At 36.3% G+C, this 25,143-nt stretch overlaps 2 long non-coding RNA genes across 2 annotated transcripts in view; both read right to left on the minus strand.

The window, feature by feature from the left end:
- Window positions 1-4,609, minus strand: part of LOC115287241 — a 7,946-nt gene extending 3,337 nt beyond the window's left edge. The window contains exon 1 of the long non-coding RNA XR_003906362.1: window positions 4,558-4,609. This is a non-coding gene — a long non-coding RNA (uncharacterized LOC115287241). The remainder of the gene's footprint in view (window positions 1-4,557) is intronic.
- A 6,517-nt stretch (window positions 4,610-11,126) lies between these two features.
- LOC115286700 overlaps window positions 11,127-25,143 on the minus strand; it is a 44,138-nt gene continuing 30,121 nt past the window's right edge. Inside the window, exons 3-4 of the long non-coding RNA XR_003906220.1 lie at window positions 15,105-15,281; window positions 11,127-11,412 (exon numbers count right to left, since the gene is read on the minus strand). This is a non-coding gene — a long non-coding RNA (uncharacterized LOC115286700). The remainder of the gene's footprint in view (window positions 11,413-15,104; window positions 15,282-25,143) is intronic.

The raw sequence follows: 25,143 nt of genomic DNA on the forward strand, positions 1-25,143 counted from the left end.
CTTATGTGTTGATAGGTTATATGCTTCTAGGAATTTATCCACTTTTTTCTAGGTTGTCCAATTTTTTGGCATGTAATTTTTTATAATATTCTTTTATAATCTTTTGTATTTATGTGGAATCAGTTGTTATTTCTCCTCTTTCATTTGTGATTTTGTTTATTTGAGCTTCCACCCCCCCCCCCCACATCTCTTTTTATGAGTCTGGCTAAATGTTTATCAATTTAGTTGATTTTTTTCAAAGATACCATATGTTTGCACTCATAGGTCTAACAGGAGAACAGGAGAAACTTAATGGAGGACCAGGGGGAGGGGAAGAGGGAAAGAGAGTTGGGGAGAGAGAGGGACGCAAAACTTGAGAGACTATTGAATACTGAAAACGAAATGAGGACTGAAGGGGGAGGGGGGAAAAGAGGTGGAGGTGATGGAGGAGGGCACTTGTGGGGAAGAGCACTGGGTGTTGTATGGAAACCAATTTGACAATAAACTACTTTAAAAAAAAAAACAAAGAATCAACTCCTGGTTTCAGTGATATATACTGTTGTATTTTTTTTAAATTTTATTTCATTTATTTTCTGCTCTAATCTTTACTATCACCTTTCTCCTACTGGTTTTGGGTTTTGTTTGTTCTTTTCTCTACCTTCTTAGGTGTAAGGTTAGATTGTTTGAGATTTTTCAGGCTTCTTGAGGTAGGCCCATATTGCTGAGATTTTTAAAATTAAAGATGTTAAACCCCACTGATTGTAAGAACTTGTGAAATTTGACTTCTCTGGTTTTCAAAAGCAAATGTTATGGGGGACCCCTCTACCTTGTGTGGGTCTCCCGTATCTGGGATGCCTGGAGTGAGGGTCTGTTTTTCACTGCCTCTCCATTCCTGCAGTGTCCTTCCTCCTGTGGACAGCCTGTCAGGACAGCCTCCCAGCCCCACCACTGCTCTTCCTGCCCTCTATGATGTGGCCTCTCCTCTACATTTAGCTGTGGAAAGTCTGTTCTGTCAGGCTTTGGGTCATTTTCTGGGTTATTTACACTGATGTGGATGTCATCTGGTTGTGTCTTGAGATGAGATAAGCTTAGGATCCTTCTCTACCGTCTTCCTTGCAGGTTCTGTTTTTTTAGGTTAATAAATAGAAAGTTCCAGTGATTCACAAATGATATTTCTTGGAACCAGTACTTCACTGATGCACATATAACCCTCACTGTACGTTTGAAAGTTTGCTTTCTTCCAAGCTGAATAAAGTATTCCTACATCAACCAACCATGATGGCCTCATCTTTTGTCCCCTCTCTCTCAAGCAAAAGCACTGTGTGCCTTCAAAATGTCCTGGATGAGCCCGTGACCAAGAATATGGTCATTAGAAGAGGTCATACAATTTTTGATAGAACAAGAATCCCATAGGGGTCTTTTTAATTTTTTACAGACTGGAGTCTTGAGAAGTTCTTTTGGCCAGAAAACATAAAGTCAGGGTGGAAACACCAGTTTTTGTCACTTGAGTTCTCTAAGTATGAATTTGACTTGTTGGGCTTGATTTTCCACCCAGTCTGGAGTACCCATCTACACACAAAGTCATTGCCTGCAGAGGAAACATATTTAGTGTATTCTTGGTAAATATTTATTGTACATGTAGCACTGGATGAAAAAAATGGCTTATCCTATTTACCAAAAATCTAGATAACATGCAGGTAGATAGTCAGAAGATGTCATTGTGTGCTGGCTGCTCAATAATCTGTTTTCCTTTTTTCTTTTCTTGGTAATACAACTAGAATGTATTTTCCAGCCTCTCTTACAGTGATATATGGCTATATGACTGAGTTCTAGTCAATGAAACCTGAGTAGAGTAGAACTTCAACTCCTGGGACTGGCCCATAAAAATCTCTCACGTTTATTCACTCATAATCTTTCCTCTTTTCAGGCAGCTGAAATGGAAGTGATCCCAGCATGACCTTGAAAGCCGTGTTTTAATAATAGCAGAGCTTCATCAATATAGTTCAATGAATAACTGTGCAAAAGGCAACCCCACCAAGGTCTTTACCAGTAGGGGACTTTTATGTGAACATAAATGAAGAACAAAACAAAACATAACATATGATATTTGAGCCATTCTATATTTTGGGCCTATTCATTATGAAAAATAGGCTATTCTGATTAATATATTCTGAAAATGAATATTCTGGATAAGCAGACTAGTAAGGTCCGTGAGTAGGTCTATGAGAGAAAAAAATCATAGTAACCAGGAAAAGTAATTTATCTTTACTGATTCCTTTATTTATGTTTTTCCCCAGGTTTTATCAGACTCTTTTGGGGTTTCTGCTACATTTTAGGTGAATAATGATAGAATGATGTTTAAATATTCTGTATACGTAAAATACAGAATGTGCAGGTAAGTATGAGAATGGTGTAATGTGTTATCAAAGAACTCAGTTCAACATGCCTGAGCTTGTCTTCAGCTGGATGTGTTCTTCTGTGAGCAAGAAGAATGTGTTTATAAATTCTCGAGAGTATTATTTTAAGGTCATGGAAAAAGTGGAGATAGTCCAGCTCTCAGCATGCCTCCTTGACCCATGAGGTGCTTTTTTAGGCAGGCATGCTTTCTTGGTAACTTTGACAGCATTTAATTTTAAAAATTAGGTCATTTGGGGGCTCCTGGATGACTCATTTGATTGAATGACTGACTCTTGGTTTCGGCTCAGATCATGATCCAGGGTCATAGGACTGAGCCCTGCATTGGGTTCTGTGCTGAGCATGGAGCATGCTTGGAATTTTCTCTGTCTCTCTCCATTCCTCTCTTTCTCTCCCTGCCTCTGTCCCTCTCCCCTGCTTGTGCTCACTCATTCTCTGTCTCTCTCAAATAAAAAAAATATTAAGTCATTTGAAAAGTCTTTTGCATAATAGAATCAACTTTAAGGATCATTAATGATAAATGAAACTTAGTAATAAGATCCAAGTTTAACAGTAAGGATCAGTTTGATCAAATTATAATTGCTCTTACAAAATAGACCAAGAATTTTCCATATTTTTAAAACCTCTTGATGATAGTTAAATTTATTTATTCTTCCTAATGAGAACATTTTATGCCTTGCCATTGAATAGTGAGTTATTATCATTATCACATTTGTGCCGTCTGTAATTCAGGAGGAAAAGTTGTTAGGTCAGTTTTGTAGATGAGAAAACTAAGTCTAAAAGACTTGAAGTGATTTTCCCAAGGCTCTACAGCTGGTAAGACGGAGCTGAGTCTCAAACATTCATTGTTTTCTGCTTCTACCATTTGCTTACCTAGGCTTCTCTGCATTTTATACCTTTTCAAACAGACCATCTGCCAATCAAAATGATGAATTAAGGCAGCTACAGGTCCGTTATATTTGTGAACTTGAGATTGAAAGAATCTAAAAAGACCAATCAAGTATATTAAGAGGTAGATGTCATAGCCTTATTGTTCAATGTGCAGAAGGTGTTCAGAAGCTCAGAAAGTAAAATGGGCTAATAGACAAAGCATCTAACAAAGTGCCTGGCATCTTTAGGTGCTCAAGAAAGACTAGTAGGAGCCATGTCCTCATAAAGTAGTGTGTGTGTAAAACCATTTGATCAAAACCTTCATTTCCTGGGGTGCCTGAGAGGCTCAGTCGGCTGAATGTCCGACTTTGGCTCAGGTCATGATCTTGCAGTCAGTGGTTTCGAGCCCTGCATCGGGTTCTGTGCTGGCAGCTCAGAGCCTGGAACCTGTTTCAGATTCTCTCTCTCCCTCTCTATCTCTGCCCCTCCCCCGCTCATGCTCTGTCTCTGTCTCAACAATAAATAAACCAAAAAAAACCCCACAAAAAACCACCCTTCATTTCCTTGAGTAACTCATTGGCAGAAGATAAATTTTTGATTGTTTATTACTCAAGGGTCATTGATCAGTGTGAGGAAATGTTAATTAAAAAAAAAAAAGAGGTAGGGCAAAGAAAGGACCTACAGCCAGTTGGATTCCTTTTCTATCTCCAGAAAACATAAACAATGACAAAGCAGCTTTTGCCTCATGAGAAGCAAAGAGGAAAATGTGTTTCTCTTAAGCAGAATAATGTTGGGAAATCCTATCCTTAATTCAGAATTGAGCCCACATTTTTCTAAATGTATGATTCCATTGGAATTTGAAGTATAATATTTAAGAAAAAATGTTTTAATGTTTATTTTTGAGACAGGAGAGACAGAGCACAAGCAGGGAAGGGGCAGAGAGAGAGGGAGACGCAGAATTGGAAATAGGCTCCAGGCTCTGAGCTGCTAGTACACAGCCCAACGCAGAGCTCAAACTCATGAGCTTTGAGATCATGACCTGAGCTGAAGTTGAACGCTTAACCAACTGAGCCACCCAGGTGCCCTGAAGTAGATTTTTAAAGAAGCAAGACTATCTGTGCATTTTTAATTCCTCTATTATAATTCTTTTCTTGAAATTAATTTTTATTTTATGTGACTTCATCATCTCACATCTACTAAACACTAATCAGTGTTTTACAGTGGTAGTAGAGGAGAGTGGGAGCCCAGTCATCAGAAGATGAGGCTTCTAGTCCTGGCTCGTCTGATAATTACCCGTGTTACCTGGGGCAGTTCATTTTACTTCAAGGGAGTCTCGGTTTTCTCACCTGAAAAATGAAGAGCTTAGATTAGTTGACTAGTTTGAAGAATCATTCAGATTCTTCCCAAAGGTTAACATTTCCAGACCAACTACATTTCCTTATCTTGTGTCTGCACTGATGTATAAATATTTTGAAGGATTTGAGTGAAAACACCTTTTTCATATGGCATTAGATCCTGTAATCAACAAAGACTTTATATATCTTCTCTCTTTATTGACTTAGGAATCAAATGTCCAGAGAAGGGCTCTCTGATTTTTTTTCCCCCAGTCCCTTTCTCTTGCTTCTCAGTTCTCAGTCTTCTTCTGCCCCTGCCCTGCTCACATGCATGCTCTCTTACTCTCTAAAAAGGGGGGAAAAATGAAAAAAAAACCACCTGTTTTTCTACTCTCAATATCAGGGAGTGTGGAGTATTTCCCAAACCTGAAAAAGAGGTCACCACTTTCTTAGGAATTTACATCATTGTCACGAGGAGCTAGTTGCCTGGTATAGACCAAAGTTATGCGCTCACTTTTCACAGTGGCTGAATGAAAGGCAACTGGCATTACATGAAATGAGGCCTCCAGCCTGCCAAGTAGCTTTATGGAATTCCCAACATTGTGACAACTTTTTTTTGGTGGGAAGACATTAAGTCTCTGGAAGTGCTTTATTTCCTATTTTTATTTATTTATTTGTAACCTGTGAAGGACATCCCAACACAGGGATGTCTAGAACATTAGTATAAAACAGCAACTCAGGGAAGTTTACCTTTGGCAAATTTTGATTACTCCTTTCAAGTTAACAAAGCACTGAATAAAGTACTGAAACTTCCTGTTAATTGGAGTTCAGGGTAAAGAGTATTCTGTGGCATGAATTCCTAAGTAGTTTGTTCAGAAGAGTTTGATCATACAGTATATTACTTTGAGCAAATAGAACATAGCAGACAGAGGTTGTGAGGCAGGAGGATGGATGGATGGCAGAGAGGGAAGGACTTTGAAATAGCGGAGGAGAGGTCCAGAGAGAAGGTTCTGTACTGCAGCTGCTTCCCTGGATTGAATGATACCCCCTGAAGAGGTATGCTGAGATGCTACCCCTGGTACCTGTGAATATGACCTTATTTAGAAATAGGGTATCTGTAGATGTAATTACTTAAGACGAGGTCAGCACTGGAGTAGGGTGGACCCTTAATCCAACAGGACTGACGTTCTTATGAGAAGAACAGACAACACACACAGAAGACGGTCAGGTGAAGATGGAGGCAGACATTGGAATGATACATCTACCAGCCAAGAAACACCACGGATGCCAGCCACCAGCAGAAGCCAGGACCAGGCAAGGGAAAGTTCTTCCTCAGAGCCTTCCGAGAGGGCATGGTCCTGTGGGCACCTTGATTTCAGACTTCTAACCTCTAGAACTGTGAGACAATGTATCTTTCTTATTTTAAGCCACCTACTTTGTGGTGCTTCATCATGGCAGGCCTAAGAAATTAATACAGCCACACAGATTTGTATCTTGGCTTTGCCACTTACTATTCTGTAATCTTGAATAATTATTTTAGTTTTCCTATACTTTAATTTTTGTAGTTATAAAGAAAGGAAAAGCAATAAAAGGGCTAGTATAAGAATGAAAATAATGTATATAAAGCACTTAGCATCATGTCTGGCAAATAGTAAGCATTTAATGAATTTTAACTAATATTAGCTTGAACAGAGAAAAACATTAAAGGTAAATTTTGTGTAAAAATGTGTCTACTGAAGATTTTGCTAACTATAAGGCAAAGGCATAAGATCAGGGTAATATTACATGGTAAGTGAATAGTACAAGGTCCTCTTAAATAGTCAGTTCAGAGATAGAACAATAAAACAATGAATCTATCTACTCATTCATTTATGTATCTATTGTCTATATAACAATTTGTTCAAGTAACCAATTTCAGTGATTTCTAAAATGAAAGCTAATTAAATGTAACAATTTAGCACTGAGCATTTTTTGCTCAAGTGTGCCAGAACTTAATTTTATGTTAATTCCCTATGAATCTGAGACTGCTTTTCTTTTCACTTTTCAAGAATATACTTTAAAATACTTTTAAAACGACATAAAATGCCTTGCTTAAATTACCTGTTATTTTATGCCCTATAGTAGAGCACGTCTGGACATTTCCGAAATAATTAGCCCAAATGTTACTCTGGAAGCCTTGATATACTTTATTTAAAAAGAAGTCAGAGAAAGAAAATGAGATCAGATTTGACATCCAAAATAAGTTTTTCGTTTAGAATTGTATTCTAGTATAAGGACACCTGAGTGGTAAAGTGGAAGGAAAACCCTGCTGTAGTCAAGTATTTCTCAGTATTAGAACATCCCAGCAGCCTTCTGAGCACTGTCACAGGCTCTCTGGCCTTTCTGTGTATTCATGTTTACATGTTCATGTATGCACATCTACATCCATCCATGCACATAAATTCTACCCAATTAAACAATAATTTACTTACTCCTTTTGAGAGAGAGAGTGAGCAGAAGCACAGCGAGGGAGGGGAGGGGGGAGGGGAGAGTCCCTAGCAGGCTCTATACTGTCAGTGTGGAGCTTGAAGCGGAGCTCCATCTCACAAACCGTGAGATCCTGACCTGAGCTGAAATCAAGAGTCGGTGCTTAACCAACTGAGCCACCCAAGTACCCCTGAAATTCTTTTTTTTTTTTAAAGATTTTGTTTTTTAAATAGCCTTTACACCCTTTTTGAGGCTCAAACTCACAATCCTGTGATTAAGAATTGCATGCTCCACTGACTGAGCCAGCCAGGCACCCCAATTCTACCAAAATTCTTTTTTTTTTGTCGTTTTTAAAAAATTTTTTAATGTTTATTTTTAATTTATTTTTGAGACAGAGAGAGACAGAGCATGAGTGGGGAGGGGCAGAGAGGGAGACCAGAACCGGAAGTTGGCTCCAGGCTCTGAGCTGTCAGCACAGAGCCTAATGCGGGGCTCCAACCCATGAACGTGAGTTCATGACCTGAGCCAAAGTCGGAGGCTTAACCAACTGAGCCACCCAGGTGCCCCTCCAATTCTACCAAAATTCTCAATTGCTTGCCATTATGTTACACAAAAAGAACTGGCAAGGAAGTTAGAAAGAAACATGAAGATTTCAAATGGGGGGATGGTAGTCAAATCATTAGGAATTAACAAGGGCCTACAATAGAGAAAAGACCAGAAGGGAACAGACTAGGCAAAGATGGAAGGAGAAAGTTTTCAAAAGCTGTATCTATTCAAATGCAGCACCTTTATCATTAATTTCCCTATCATATATTAATATAAAAATGAGTATACTCATGCACATGGATGAAAATATATTCCTTATCCCATTGTGAGGGAGTTGAGGCAGAGTAAAATGCTGAATTATGTTTATATCTAACCATCTTTAAAATCCATCTCTATATGAAAGAGACCTAGAAAAGATAATTTTCTCAAATTTTAATTTCTTTTCTTTTTTATAATTGAGATATAATTGACATATGAGTATTAGTATTAGGTTTATAACCTAATGATTTGATATATGTATATATTGTGGAAAGATTACCACCATAAGTTATAGTTAACATTCGTCACCACCCATAGTTATGTTGTTTTTCTTGTGATAAAAACTGTTTTGTTTACTATAGTCCCACCCATCTGGTTACATTCATTTATGCTTTCTACCTCCTTCTTGCTGAGATTTGTGTTCACCACTTCTCTGGGACAGCATCAATTACAACCTAAAAGGAAACGTAATGGTGCTGGCATGGGTAATGGGCCTCAAGCAATTCTAGAATGGAATAGTAGAGTTCTTAAAAACTTTATTTATAGATCGTTCATTCACTCAACCATTATGTACAAAAAATTATGCTAGCTATTGGTGAATGAAATTCACAAACTCTTGGTTGCAAGAAACTTGGAAACTAGTGGGGTGAGATGGATATGTTAGTAAACAATTATAATGTGACAAATGCATTTGTGAGAAAAATGTGATAACTGTACTTGAGAGATTCTGAAGCCCAAAAGCATAGTATGCAAATCACATTTGATAGGATCAGCAAAGGCTTTCTATAAAAGTGTCATTAAGTTTATACTTAAAGAATCATTTGCACTTAGATGAAGAGGCAAGAGAGTTTTCCTAGTAGAGAAAGTAACTAATGACTTGGAGATAGGAGATTGACAGAGTTGAGGAAATAAAAATGGTTGTTATTAGCTGGAGTGTAGATTGTAAGGCACAGAGACTTCAGTGATCATGTAAAGATAATCAGTGGTTAAACATTATGTAGAATCTTAAACACTATATTAAGGGTTTGAAATTTTAGTTCAAGGGTAGTCAGGAGCCATTGAATAATTCTAAGCAGGTAAATAGTATGACCAGTTTTGAATCTTAGAAAATTCACTTTTGTTGCTATGTGGAAAATAGATGGATGAGATCCAAGACTAGAATGAGAAGTTCACAGTTGAGTCTGATGGAGTAGTACAAGAGAGACAAGAATAGGACTCGAATTAGGGTGGTGTCAATGGTTATAGAGGGTGTAAATAGATTTCTGAAATACTTAGGATGTTGAATTAACTGGATTTAAAAATAGGATGGGTGTAGTAAGTGAGGTATAAAATCCACTAAGATGTTCAGATTTCTTGTGTCACCATCTAGTAGAAATATTAATTTATGGGGAAAGAGATACCAGAGAAACAGAAGTTTCTGGTAAAATGATGATGTGTTCATGTGTAATGTGTTGAAATTTGAAGCATCTATGAAACTGCTGAGTATCACTAGTGGGGAAGAGCACTGGGTGTTATATGGAAACCAACTTGACAATAAACTATAAAAAAACAACAACAACAACTGCTGAGTAGAACTACCCAATGGAAAGTCGGATATGTGATTTCTAGCTAAGGGGGGATAACACAGATTTTGGATAACATCATATATAAGTTATCATAAATTATGGGAGTGGCTGAGTCATTCAAAAAGTCATAGAATGAAAGAGGGGTGGATTGAGGTAAGAGCCCTTAAAGGCAGGAAAAGATATACACCCAATTAAGGAACTGATAGGAAGCTTTAAGAAAATAGAAAGAAATTTCTACAGTTACGACATCCTGAAGGGGGAGGAAATGTTTTAAAGAATGGACCAGCGACAAGAAATGCTGAAATATTAAATAATTAATAAAAATTTATTTAGCAATAGAGATGTCTTCCTAAGAGAATTTTTCAGGCTGGATTCAATGGAATGGTATAAAGACAAGTTGGATTGTAATGTTTGAGTTGAAAAAAAGGAAGTGAAGATAGGAAATTTAAAAACTTTCTCTAAAGTTTAATTGTTAGAGGGACAATACCTGGTTTGGAAATCAATGAATTTGAGAGATATCTTTTTGATGGAGAGGGAAATCCAGGGATTGGAATATGAGGAAATTCAAGGAATACAAAGACATGACTAATGGTTCTTTGTGCCTCAATAGTCAGGTAAAACTAAGATGCAGAGAACAGGAAGGTAAACTTTAGATAGGCTCATGGACAGTTTTTCTAATGTTAACAGACAGAAGAGACATGGATTGAAGTAAGTTTGAAGATATCTGGAAGTTGTGTGAGTTCCCGTCTATAGGCCTCTAGTATTCTGGGAAGGGGGAGGGAAAGCAGTTGGGTACGGATGAGAAGACAACTTGTTGGATCTAAGGCTTCAGTTAAATAGAGAAAATTGAAAATAGTGGAGGATTAGATTATTGAGAACTGAAAAGATACCAAAGAATTTCCAGGAGCGCTTGAGAGCTCAGTTTAGTCTGTATGTCACCAATATATGGTAACACAAGTTTGTTTGTCTTCTATCTATGTTTGTTAAGAAAAACAGTAGCCTTCAGCCACCTTTGCACATAAGTGTGAAAAGGCAGTTAATTGTATTCATTTAGACTTTGACGTTTGCTTTTAAGAAGGATAGTTCATCCAGAGATTTGAAGGACTAACAAGAGTATTGATGAGCCAATAAGTATAAATTGATGAGCCAATAAGTATAAATTAAGTAGAAATGAAGATAAGAAAGTAGAGGGGCCAAATCACTACATATCCCTGTTTAAGGAGTTAAAAATATATAAATGAGAGGATGAAACACACAAGTGTCGCTAGAAAATGTGGCATCTGTAATGACAGTTGTGGAAGTGGAGCATTCCAGTAAATGACCAACTCTTGGGCACAGCCAGCAAATTTCTGTGGGTATTTGAAGTAGAGAACAAATGGAAGTCCTCGGAAATGTGAACACGAATGAGTTGGGAGACTGTAGGTAGGGTAGTAAAGAGGAAGTTAAAATCATTGGAAATCAGGCAGGACTTTGGGATGGAGAAGACAACATTGAGCCAGGAATTGTAGCTTGGTAGAGAAAAAAGACCTGATAGATAACAAAAAATCAGAGATTGAGGATTAAGTAGTGAAGCAACATGAATTTCAGGGAAGCATTCAGAGAGAAGAATAATGTTTTGAAAAGGGCAACTGAGAATGAGAAAACCATGGATACATATAGGTATATATGAAAAAGCTTCTTAGGATTTCTGGATAACAACTTTATTTCATTGATGATGCACATGAAATTATTTCACCGTATGCTGTTTTCCACTTAATTCATATACCTATTTGTTTATGTTTATTTGCACATAGATCTGTGTATTTGTGTTGAGGATTTCATAATTATTTTATTTTTATAAATGGACTACCATATATTAGTGATAGGATACCAAAATATGGCATGATTCTTCAAGTTCAGTGTTTCCGGTTTCCTAGCTTCTCTGTTAGCCATTATGATTTCCTCATGGTCATAAATAAGTCCATGTTGTCATCATAGCACTGGAAAGAAGATGCAAGTTAACAGTTAAAAAAATTGTTTCAAATTAGATAGTAAGGCTTCAAATTTTTGATTTTTACATTATTTTAAATAATTTGAAGGATTTTTACTGTCCTCTTTATTTATTTACTGTGCTAAGTTAATTGTGTCTGTGATCAAAAGATGTCCAAGGAAATATTTTCTTGTCTAAATAAATTTAGTGAAGTCCAAACTGTACCTCTTGGCTTTATTTTCCAGGTTTACAAAAAAAGTCTTAAGACAAATGTTTACTCCAAAATAAATGAAAGTCACAGATGACAGAATCACCTGTAGGGTACACCAATTAAATAAATGCTCCTTGATAATGTTTGAATATCTTAGTAATGATTTAACTAATTTAAATCATCTAGGTAGATGCTTTCAATTTCTGAGATAAAACTATCGGGAAAAGGAAGTTTTTTTCTCTTCTTTCCCAGGCTTTTAGATCCTTCCCGTCTCCTTCCCTTCTTTATGGTTCCTTGCCAGAATGGACTCTAGCAAGTTAAGTTATACTGTCTTGAACATACTGTCTTCCTTATTCAGTCTTTTCTTCCCCAGTCCATCTCTATTTCCTTCTTCAAAAAGGCTTGCTTCCTCTGGGAAGCTCTCAATAGATTAATTCCACCAACTGTAACATGCTTTGGCTCTTTCATGCTTTAACAATATTTGTAATTTAACATTCATCTTCTTTATGTTTTACCCAAACATTTCAACAGATTAGCACATGATGTTTTTATTCTATCATAGGGTAATCACATTATTATTTGATTATAGTTTTATTTGGGGGTTCTTCCCATCAGACTGATCTCTTTGTGAACAGGATATGTATCCTTCATCTCCATATCCCTAATTCCATGCACAGTAGTTGTATTGATGGTAGACAGTTCTATCACAATTGCCCTTGGTACTATTTGTCCTTGAGTCATCTATCTATCTATCTATCTATCTATCTATCTATCTATCTATCTATCTATCTATCTAAGTTTTGTCTTTCTTTGGTTCCACTCTTAGCTAACCCAGCTGCTTAGTGATTGGAATTTAAATAGGACTGGGAAAAGCAGTGTAGGGGCCCTGTGGCTACCTGGGATCATCCACATCTGTAGCTGGCCACAACTGTTCTAGAGCTCATAGATATAGCTGTTACGTGGTCAGGTGTCCAGATGTCTGTTTAAACAGAAGGAACAAGTTTGACTTGGGGTTTCCTACAGAATCAAGTTAGAATTAGGAAAGTGGCTTAAAGGTCAATAAATAAGCAGAGAATGGACCAGTTTATTTCAAAGTATAAACTGCTTAAAGATATGTCAGATCTCTAAAACTGACACTGCCCAGTATTTGGAAAGTCTTACATAGAAATAGACAAGAAATAGTTTTAATAGAAACTTCTGGTATATAAGAATATAAAAATTAAAATATTAAAGAAAACTATAATAATCAAGAGAATGGTGAAGCTCCAAAACAGAGGCACGGTGTGGCATAGTAAAAACAACACCAGAATAAGAATTATAGGATGCAGGTTTGGATCTGATATTCATGCTAGGTGACACTGAGCAGTCCACTTATTTTTTCTGAGCCAGCATTCTCTTGTTTGTCAAATGAGATGATTGGGGGATATGATCTTTTGAGATTCTTACAGCTTTGATGAGCTGCGGTGCTTTAAAGTGTTTTAGAAAAGTATAGAAAGTTATATAATGTAATTATGATTATTAGAATACCATAAATATATCTGAACATCTTTAGAGAGAAGAAAATGCTTTATTAATTATATGAAGGTTATGGAGAGGGTGTTCAAAAGTGCGTAGGAAATTGAACACATGGTAAGTGTTCACAAAAGCCCTCAGGCCTTTAGAGTTGGAAGGTATCTTCGGTTATGTATTAGACATTTAATTTTATGAATGAGAAAAGAGATTAGAGGTTAATTTACTTGCTTAGTGTCATACTTAGAAAGTATATGGGGAAAACGATGCCAGTATTTAGGTAAGTGGTTAACTAAGGTAACTACTTATTCTATGCTGCCAGCAATTTGCATAAAAAATATGTTTTGGGCAATGTTACCATCAGCTAGTATTTAGGGTGGTAAGAAAAAATTTGCCTGCAATAAATATAATTGTTAGTATCTTCAATGCTTAGATTTCTTCTAAATCAATAAAAAGTTACTCAAATAATTAAAAATATACAATTAACAATCATACAAATCACAGAAACGATTAAAAAGGTGATTAAGAAGTGACATCAACAAGACGGATGGTTAGAAAATCCCAACATTGATTTCTATTAAAAAACAATAAAACCCATAAATTAAAAAAAACTACACACCAATGAAAAAGCTCAGGGAAAATTCTAGACTACAACAAAGTAGCAGCAAAAATCCTATAGAGCTCAAAATCTGAAGAGGCATGGAAAAGTGCAGGAAGCATTTTGCCTGAGTTATCCCATCCCACAGTTCAGAGCAGCTTGACTCCATAAGGGATCCCTTTAGAAGATTTCACCCCATAGGAAAAAGGAGAGCAGGAGAACTCCAGCAAGACTCACCACTGTGGCCATTTACAGACTTGCTGCTGAGGTCTCCCAGAATCGACATCAATGTTGATTCCCACTGATGGAGCTGCTTGGAATCTTGCGACCTCCCCTCCCCCCGCATCTATTTTCTGGGGCTGGTGAAATCTGCCACCACAGGACCAGCACATTCTTGACTACTGAGGGCCCCTTAGTCTCACTTTACAAGACCTCACTCTGCAAAGTGACCTCACTTTACAGAGCTGCACAGAGATTATGTGGCTGTGCCTTCCCAGGAAGATGTGACTGCACCCTCAAATATGCAAACATTAATACAAATTCACCAGAAAAATGAAAAAGCAAGGAAAGATAACACTCCCAAATAATATTCTACTAACTGACCCTAAAGAAATGGAGATTAGTTAATTACTTGAAAAAAATTCAAAATAATTACTTTAAGGAAGTTCAGTGAGATTCAAGATAACACTGGTAGACAACTCAGTGAACTTAGGAAAAAACCCATGAACAAAGTGTGAAGTTCAAGGGTACTGGAAAGTAATTAAGCTGGATAAAAGAGAGAGAAAAGAATTGTGCAAAACAAGGATAGACTTCAGGAACTCAATGACTCCATCAAATGTAAATAGTAGTCATATTATAGGAGTCCCAGAAGAAGGAGGAGGAGGAGAGGGAAGGGGAGGAGAGGAGAGAAAGGAGGATGGGAGGGGAGGAGGGGAGGAGGGGGAGGGCAGGGGAGGAGGAAGAGAAGAAAGAAAGGGGCAAAGACTTTATTTGAAGAAAAAAGAAAGATCTCAAACAACCCAAACGTATACCTCAGTGGACTAGAAAAGAACGAACTAAATCCAAAGGTAGTAGAAGGAAGGAAATAATAAAGAGTAGAGAAGAAATAAATGAAATAGAGGCTAGAAAGACAATAAAAAAAATCAACAAAACTAGAATTTGGCTTTGTGAAAAGATAAACAGAACTGGAAAACCTTTAACTAGATTAGAGAAAAAAATAAAAAATAGAGGTGGCTCAACTTAATAACATTATAAACGAAAGAGGAGACATTACAAACAATAGTTCAGAAATACAAAGGATCATAAGAAACTACTATGAGCAATTCAATGCCAACAAATTAGATATTTTAGAAGAAATGAATAAATCTCTAGAAATGTAACTTACCAAGACCGAAACATGATGTAAAAGAAAATCTAGACATAGAAGTAATAGGGTATTGAATAGGGTATTGAATCGATAAAACCAAGGCATGGTAGGTAGTCTTCAAGATGGCACGATCAGTTCCTTTTGTCCTGGTAGGCACACGCTGCTCTTCACATCAAGAAGTAGAGATAAGTTCCGCTGCAATAAAATTTGAGTTGGTGTCAGTGACTTTCTTAATTGGCACAAGTAATATTTTGGGACTTTTGAGGCTAGGTAGCAGAGGCTTTACAATTTCCACTTGTTTTTTTTTTTTATTTTTATTGGATGCTTCCAAGTGAGAGACCACTGAGAACTTGCCAGTGGAGCCCATTTAGCACACAGAATATTGAGAGATAATAATAAATTTAAGTTTTGGGTTGTTTGTGGTGCCGCAAGAGATAAATAGAGCAATGGCAATGTTAACAAAAACCATGCAAATTAAATGATTGCAGAGAGCTAGGGAAGTGATTTAGACCCAAGGCCTAATAATGAAAGTCTTAACTGCCCTAGCTAAGTAAATGAAAACCACTGTTTCTACTGGTCTTTCTAACGAAAGGAGTGGGAAAAGTCATCTGTCAGATCAATAGTTGCATGCAGTAGGTACCATGGCCTGTGTTAATGTTCTCCAGTATACAAGTAGCATTGCAGCTGTAATTAGAATCACAACTGGTTAGTATTATGATAATTTACTATCATTCTCCAGTGACAATAAATTTATGTTTTGCACAAAGTAGATTAGTTGAATGGGCATATGATAGGGACTATCACCTCTGCAACTTTCCAAGTTTCTGCTGGTGGCACTAATATTTGAAATCCCTTAAAGAATGAAATATTGCTTTTGCTTACTTGTTTGACAGTAAGAAGTAGTATTAAGGTTTTCCATGTGGCCTTTCCTAATATGAACAATCTCATTTCATAGCTAAGGGGACTTCTATGGAGTCCTGCCACTTGCTGAGTGGATCTGTTGCAACTACATATTCTAGAACTAAGAAAATAACCAGAAGTTTGAATGGGAACATACAGGGCCAATGGGGAGACGGACATGAGCCTAAATTCCATTGTGACCCTAGTGCTTTGGGGATCCCCAGGGATTGAGCCAGATGAGAGCCAGTACCTAAGGATTCCTGGAAATTCTGTCTATATCTTTCTTTTTTAATCCAAAAGTACAGTTCCTTTGGAGAAGATAAAGTAGAATATTTATAGTTTGACAGGGTAACGAGGTATTTCTGTAGGGTCTATCCTTCCCTTTACCCGGGGGTCTGTGAACCACCTCACATATGGGCACTTGGTGAGAGGTATGCCCCTTTATAAATATAAACCACAAATGTGGTTCAGTTCTTTATACCTAGAGTTTGTTCATTTTGCTTATATACAACAGGTAAGACTTGAATAGGCCACTCATTTATTTCAGTCATGGGTACATCATTGTCAATTAGCCACTGCCAAATGACAAATTATGCTGATTACTATTCTTCTACAGTATAACGAAAAAGATCTGATGTATCAACTTGGCTTAATGTAGGCCACCATTAAGTGCATATTTTAATCAACTAACAAAGTTGACTTTTAGAATCCACTTCCAGCTGCTTGAGCAAATGCATTAAATCCAGAATCTTTTGCTAGTATACTCATTTGAATTGAGTTAGCCTAATCCAACATTGCATCCACTCTGTCTTGATGGAATGTCATACAAATTTCCTATTTTTCTACTGATAGACATTGGCAAAATCTTACAATTTTGTGTTTCCTTCAGACTATGTACCTATTCTGGGACTTCTGGGATTTGAATCTATTTATAGATCTAGAAGTAGTGACAGTATAGGTAGATTTCCTATAAGGCTTCTTTCTCAGGATAGGTCATTATAGGTTTTTTTTTTTCCCTCCAGGAAAATGGATAATCTTTAGAACAAGAGGAAAAGTTTCTACTATAGTAAGGGAGGCTTAGTAAAATTTTGGGGTTAAAAATCTTGGGCACAAGTGGAATCTTCCCAAATGTCTCCATTTCGGTTTTCAGTGTTGCTCTCATTCTCAGTACCAAAAATTTTACGTAAGAGACTCTTCAAGAATTTGAGTTTAATTTGTATTATAATTCAACCTATTGCAGGAGTAGATTTGGGTTTGGTTTTCAGACATCTCAACCTGTAGATACAACATATAAGGGATAGTTCTGGGCATATATGGAAGTCCTGAAAGACATGAGCTTCCCCCCAACCCCTGAAGCTCCCCATCATCACTAGATTCAGTCAGGAAATAGTAAACATAGCAAGAATTAATAGCAATAATACAAGTATTACAAGAATGAGGGGTTTAATTAAGAGAAGGATTTATGCAAATATGGTGGAATTGCAGAATTGATGACTTGGCGCAGGAAGTCAGAGGATGAGAGAAAGTCATCAATTACTGCATCCTGAAGTACTAGAGGAGGTGGGAAAGTCTGAGAAGTCTTGAGTATTTGGTCACCAAAGTGGGACCATGTCGTAGGGATTAGGTGGGTGGCAGGAAGAGCTGTAAGCTGCTGCGTCGCTCAGTGGTGATGTCTGATGTCTGATGTCATAAGAGACCACCATAGTCTTCTAAGCATGATGGCTTTCACTGTCCTTCTTCATTTTAATCTCATACCAATTTCACTCACTGGAAAACTTTAAACTAGAATCTAAAGAAGGTGATTCTAGGAAGCATAGGTGTAGGACCTTGCTAAAAGTGGAGTGCCACTATTCACAGTCCCTTACATGACCTTACTAACAAGTTCATTTCTTCCTTTGGAGATGTATCAAGATCTTTAGACCTCTCTTTATAGAAGCTTTCCAACTTCAGAATCTAGTCTTACCTGGGAGCTGGGACAAAAATCCTGACAATGAGAACTCAACCAGGGTTTTGATGATTCTATCAACCATCTCTACATTTTAAAATCTATCCTTTGGGAATGCAAGTGGTCAGAGAAAAAAAATGTGAACTCCTGTCTTCAATGAACTTACTCCTCTAATGGAGAAACATAATATAGCATCATGAATCAAAGATTCTGAAAACAAGTACAGATCAAGACAGTTCACATTTGAGTGAAATAAAACAAAGACATTCTGGAAGTGGTGTGCTGGATTTCATATGTACCAGTGTTTATAAGCACCAATTATTAAATGTACAGGGATTTTGCATACTGGTCAACATCACCAACCTGAGCTTGGCCTTGGTGATAGTATTATGAAAATTGGGAAATACTATAAATCAGAACATTTTTTTCCTCTGAAAATCCAGTTGTTAAATATTTACCAGCAAACCACTGCACACAAAGTATCCCAATATACTCTTTCCAGCTCCAAATTCTAGGTAGGATTAAGGAAATTTAATAGTACATTTCTGATTATATTTATGTTTTATTATCTTATGAAGTCAGTAATACTGATCTGATGTTGGAGCAATGAATAATTGTAATTCATTATATGAAAGGGTCATTTTAGAAAAGAAATTAAGATCAAATTCCCTGTGGATAGCAGAGACAGGTTGCACCAAAGTAAGGAATGAATTGAAGCTATTCAGGAAGATAGACAGTTTTTTAAACTATATTTTGTAAATTAAAACATGACTTCATGTTATGATCCTTGCATTGATTTTGAAAACATACGTAGGAAAACTATACATTGTATATGTGCAATACAGAAAAGAATCATAATGAGGCAATTTCATGTTAAATCAATTTGTCAGTGCTAACGGATCTTTCAAAGACTGCTTTTGTCAATATAAAACCTGAGTTAGCAATGAATAATTAGTTAATTAACCTTACATTTTATAGGCAGTCTATTTATTTTGTATGATCAAACTCCCTTAGCAGTTTGCTGAAATTTAGGTAATTTTCAGTTGGCAATATACAGTTAAAACTAAAATGGAAGAAATACTGAAGTTGGGTGAATGCTTTTGCATGGGTTTTAACAGCTTTATTGGAGTATAATTTTTACAGACCATTAGCATTGTAAGTTTACAATGCAATTCCATTTAGTAAATTTATAAAAGTGTACAGTTATCACCACAATCCAATTTTATGGCATTTCTCCCATACAATAAATGTGTTTGAATTTTTCAGCAATCCCTACTCCCAACCCCAGGCAACCATTGATCTGTTTTCTGTATTTCTAAATTTGTTTAAAATAAATGTTCATAAAATCATACAATATGTGGCTATTTGTATCTGGCTTCTTACACATAGTATAATGTTTTGGTGATTCGTCTATTTAGAGCCTATATCAATTTTTTGTTCCCTTTTTTGGTGAATAGTATATTCCATTGTATAGATCTAACACAATTTATCCATTCAGCAGGTGACAGATATTTGGGTTAATCGTTAGTTTTAACTGATATGGATAATACTGCGATGAATATACAGTGTTCATGTGGGCATACATGTTCATTTTTCTTGCGTAGATTGCTAGAGAGTAGAATTGTTGTGATGTTTTGGTAAGCTAACATTTTCAGAAACTAACAAACTTTTCCAAGATGGCTATATCATTTTACATTGCCACTAATAATGTAAGAGGAAGGTTCCAGTTACTTCATATCCACAACCACACTTAGTAGTTTTTGTCTTATTGATTATAGTCATCTTAGTGAAATCTCTTTAACAAGATTTGCACAATGAGAACTACAAAGTGTATTGCTATAACCCACAAATTGTGATATGTTTTCATTTTAACTTAGTTTAAAATAATTTCTAATTTTCTTTTTAATTTCTTTTTTGACTCATTTAGAAGCTTTTTTTGTTTTGTTTTTGTTTTTTAAGTTTCCACATATTTGGGGTTTTTCCAGGTATTTGTCTGTTACTGATTTCCAGTTACATTTAATTGTTGGTCAGAAAACATACTTAGTATACTTACATGATTATCTTTTTAAAAAATTATATTGAAACTTGCTTTGTAGCCCAGTGTATAGTTTCTCCTGGAGAAAAGATTTTTGCAGTCCTTGTTTGCAGGATCCTATATGAGTCAATGAGGTTGAAATGGTTGAAAGAGTTGTTCAAGTCATATATACTTGCTGAATTCTTTTGTGTTGTTCTATTAGTTATTGATATTTTGAGACTGGAATCTCTATTACTTTCTAAAAATGTTTATTTACTTAGGTTTGAGAAAGAGAAAGAGAGAGAAAGCAATCAGGGAAGGGGCAGAGAGCGAAGGACACAGAATCCCAAGCAGAATTCCTCTGTGCTGTCAGTGCAGAGCCCAATGCGGGGCTCAAACTCAACGTTCTGTGAAATCATGACCTGAACCAGAATCAAGAGTTGGACGCTTAACTAACTGAGCCATCCAGGTGCCCCTCAAACTATCACTTTTGAAATGTCTACTTTTTCTTAAAAATTTTCATGTTTATTTATTTATTTTGAGAGAGAGAGAGAGAGAGAGAGAGAGAGAGAAGAGAATCACAAACAGGCTCTGCACTATCAGTACAGAGCCCAGTCCCACAAACTGTAAGATCATGACCTGAGATGAAATCAAGAGTCAGATGCTTTAACAGACTGAAATGTCTATTTCTATTTCAGTTCTGTCAGTATCTGCTTTATTTAGATAGGATTTCTGTTGTTAGGCATACATACATTTATCTATATTTATCTATCTATATCTATCTATATATCTTACTGTCATATTGACCCTTTTCTCATCATGAAAGACCCCTCTTTGCCTTTAGTAATATGTTTCATTTTGAAATAAATTTTATCTGATAATAATATAGCTACTCCAGCTCTCTTTTGGTTGCTGCTTGCATAATGTTATTTTTTTCAACCTTTTACTCTCAACCTATTTGTGTCTTTGAATTGAATGTGTGTCACTTACAGAAAACATATATTGGATCTTACTCTTAATCCAGTTTTACAGTCTCTGCCTTTTGAATAGGCTGTTTCATCTATTCAAACTTAATGTTATTTTTGATTTGATTGGGTTTCAGTCTTCATTTGGTATTTGTTTTGTATTGATCTGTTGTTGTTCTAGTCTTTCTTTTGTGTATTCTTTGTGTTAAGCAATTTATTTAAATGTTTATTTTTGAGAAAGAGAGAGAGAGAGAGAGACAGTGCGAGCAGGGGAGGATCAGAGAGAAAGGGAGACACAGAATCGAAAGACAGGCTCCAGGCTCTGAGCTGTCAGTGCAGAGCCTGACGCGGGGCTCGAGCCCACAAACTGTGAGATCATGACCTGAGCCGAAGTTGGACACTTAGCCAGTTGAGCCACCCAGGTGCCCCGAAGCAAATATTTTTTAATGTTTTCACTAATTACTCTTGATTTTTTTTTTTTTTTTTACTATATTGTTTTGACTCACCTGCTTACTGCTTACTTTCTCTCTGGTGATTATTTCTGTGATCCAGCTTCAAGCCTACTGATTGATTTTCCATTTCAGACTTACTGTTGAGCTCAGTTATTGTAATTTTCAACCTTTGAATTTTCATTTGGCTCTTTGCATAGTTTGTATTTCTTTTTTAAGATTACCATGATAAGATGAGTTATTGTCATGTTTTCTTTGATTTAAACATAATTTTCTTTAACTTTTAAATGTAGTTGTAATATCCGCTTTGATATCTTTGTTACATGGAAGATCTGGAACCACTGGAAGTTAATTTCTGTTCAGTGCTTTTCCATCTTGGTATTAGTAACCCTTTCCTGCTTCTTTGTTTCACTCATAATTTTTGTTAAAACCTGGAAATCCTAGGAAATATATTGTATCGTCTGGATTCTGTGGTTTTTATCTGTGTTGATGATTTTTGATGCAGTAAAATGATTATCTCTTGCCTATTTTCCTTTTCCTTTTAGGTGTGAAGATTTCATACATTAAAGGCAATGTATATAATATATGTGGAGTTTGTGGAACATAGTAACAACTTAAATAGGATGTTTCCAATCCTGCTGAACCTACATGTGTGCTTTACCTGACTGATACCCGAGTGTATTCCTAACCCTTCCTGTATCTTCAATCATATATAAAATTTTCTTGATTTTCTTTAGTTTTGCCATATACACATGCATTTGTAAAATATATACCTTTTATTTTGTATTTTGCCTTATAAAAATGGTGTCATGATGTTTATTGTCACCTGCAACTCTCTTTTTACTCAGGCAAAATTGTGATTCTAATGTTTATCTCTGTGGATGTATTTGGTTGTTCTGTTCTCCTATTCACTGATACTGATACACTCCTCTTTAATTCCATCTTGATAGACATGAGTGTTATAAAATTTTTGCAAATCTGAATAATTCTTCTTTGAATATTCTTTTTTTTGTGTAGGTGTGTCTCATGAGGCAGGTGTGCAAATATTTCTCTAAAGTATAAACCTGAAGTTTTGCTTGATCATTAGCGATGGACAATTGCTACTTTATAAGATAAATTCACCCCCTCCAAAGTGGTTGTACCTGTTTAATCTCCTAGCAGCAGTACATGAGAATTCATATTTCATATTCTTACTCATACTTAATATTATTGGTTTGTATTTCTAGTAGGCATGCTAAAGCTCTTCTACATTTTCCTTCAGACTTTCCATTTCATATCATTGGTCAGCATTGTCTTATAACCTTACGTACTTAAATCCGTCACTTGTAAGGATAATGAGAGAATAACATCTGTATTCTTCTATGTTGTTCAGTATGGTAACTACCATCCATGTATGACTGTTTACTTTCTCAGTTGCACTAGTCACATTTCATTTTAAAAATATTTAATTAGTTAACATATAGTGCAATTTTGGTTTCAGAGGTAAAATTCAGTGATGCATCTCTTATATATAACACCAGTGCTCATCATGCATGCCCTTCTCATACCCATCCCCCATCTAGCCCATCTCCCACCCACCTCCCTCCATCAATTCATGGTTTGTTCTCTGTCCTGAAGAGTCTCCTATAGTTTGCTTCCCTCTCTTCTTTCCCCACCTTCCCATATGTCCATCTGTTTTGTTTCTTAAATTCCAAATATGAGGGAAATCATGTGGTATTTGTTTTTTTCTCTGATTGACTTATGTCATTTAGCATAATATATTCTAGTTCAATCCACATCATTGCAAATGGCAAGATTTCGTTTTTGATGGCTGAATAATATTCCTGTGTGTGTGTGTATGTGTGTGTATGTGTAATATATCTTCTTTATCCATTCATCAGTCAATGGACATTTGAGCTCTCTCTATAGTTTGACTATTGCTGATACTGATGCTATAAACATTGGTGTGCATGTATCCCTTTGAACCTGTATTTTTGTATCCTTTGGGTAAATACCTAATTGGGCAATTGCTGGATTGTAGGGTGGCACTCTTTTCAGTTTTTAGAGGAAACGCCATGCTGTTCTCCAGAGCTGCTGTACCAGTTTGCATTCCCACCAACAGTGGCAGAGGGTTCCCTTTTCTCTGCATCCTCACCAACACCTGTTTTTTCGTGTGTTGTTAATGTCAGCCATTCTGAAGATGTGAGGTGGTATCTCATTGTGGTTTTGATTTGGATTTCCCTGATGATGAGTGATGTTGAGCATCTTTCCAAGCTTCTGTGTTAGCTGTCCAGATATCTTCTTAGGAAAAGTGTCTATTCATGTCTTCTGCCCATTTCTTAATTGGGTTGTGTTTTTTTTGGGGGGGGTGTTGAGTTTCATAAGTTTTTTTTATAGATTTTGTATACTAACCTTTTATAAGATATGTTGTTTGCAAATATCTTCTCCCATTCTGTGGTTGCCTTTTAGTTTTGTTGGTTGTTCTCTTGACTGTGCAGATTTTTATCTTGATGAGGTCCCAAAAGTTCATGTTTGCTTTTGTTTCCCTTACCTTCAGTGACATCTTTAAGAAGCTGCTCTGACTGAGGTCAAAGAGGTTGCTACATGTGTTATCCTCTAGGATTCTGATGTTTTCCTGTCCCATATTTAGGTCCTTCATCCATTTTGAATTTACTTTTGTATATGGTATAAGACAGTGGTCCAGTTTTATTCTTCTGCCTGTTGCCATCCAGTATTCCCAGAACTATTTGTTGAAGAGACTTTTCCATTGGATATTCTTTCCTGCTTTATCAAAGATTAGTTGGCCATATAGTTGTGGCTTAATTTCCGAGTTTTCTGTTCTGTTCCATTGATCTGTGTATCTGTTTTTGTGCCAGTACCACACTGTCTTGATGACTACAACTTTGTTAATATAGCTTGAAATCCGAAATCATTCAGCCTCCAGTTTTGTTTTTCTTTTTCAGGATTGCTTTGGATATTTGGGGTCTTTTGGGGTTGCATACAAATTTTAAGAACATTTGTTCTAGCTCTATGAGATATGCTAGTGGTGTTTTGATTGCATTAAATGTGTAGATGGCTCTGGGTAGTATAGACATTTTAACAATGTTTGTTCTTCCCATCCATGAGCATGGGGCGCTTTTCCATGTCTTTGTATCCTTTTCAATTTCTTTCTTAAGTTTTCTATAGATTTTGGAGTACAGATCTTTTACCTCTTTAGTTAGATTTATTCCTAGGTATCTTACTGCTTTTGGTGCAATTGTATATTGGATCAATTCCGTAATTTCTTTTTCTGCTGCTTCATTTTTGGTGTATAGAAATGCAACTGATTTCTGCACATTGATTTTATATTCTGTGACTGCTGAATTCATGTATTAGTTCTAACAATTTTTTAGTGAAGTCTTTAGGATTTTCTACACAGAGTATCATGTCGTCTGCAAATAGTGAAACTGACTTCTTCCTTGCCTATTTGGATGCCTTTTATTCTTTTTGTTGTCTGAATCCTGAGGCTAAGGCATTTAGTACTTTATTACTAGTAATGATAAGAGTGGACATCCTTGTCTTGTTCCTGACATAGGGGAAAGGTTCTCATTTTTTCCCCAGAAAATATTAGCTGTGGGTCTTTCATGTATGGCCTTTATGATGCTGAGGTATGTTCCATCTATCCCTACTTTGTTGAAGGTTTTTATCAAGAAAAAAATGCTGTATTTTGTCAAATGGTTTTTCTGCATCTATTGAGAGGATCATATGGTTCTTATCTTTCAATAATGTGGTTTATCACATTGATTGATTTGCAAATATTGAACCA

Source organism: Suricata suricatta, chromosome 3 (assembly GCF_006229205.1).
Source record: "Suricata suricatta isolate VVHF042 chromosome 3, meerkat_22Aug2017_6uvM2_HiC, whole genome shotgun sequence".
Classification (NCBI taxonomy): domain Eukaryota; kingdom Metazoa; phylum Chordata; class Mammalia; order Carnivora; family Herpestidae; genus Suricata; species Suricata suricatta.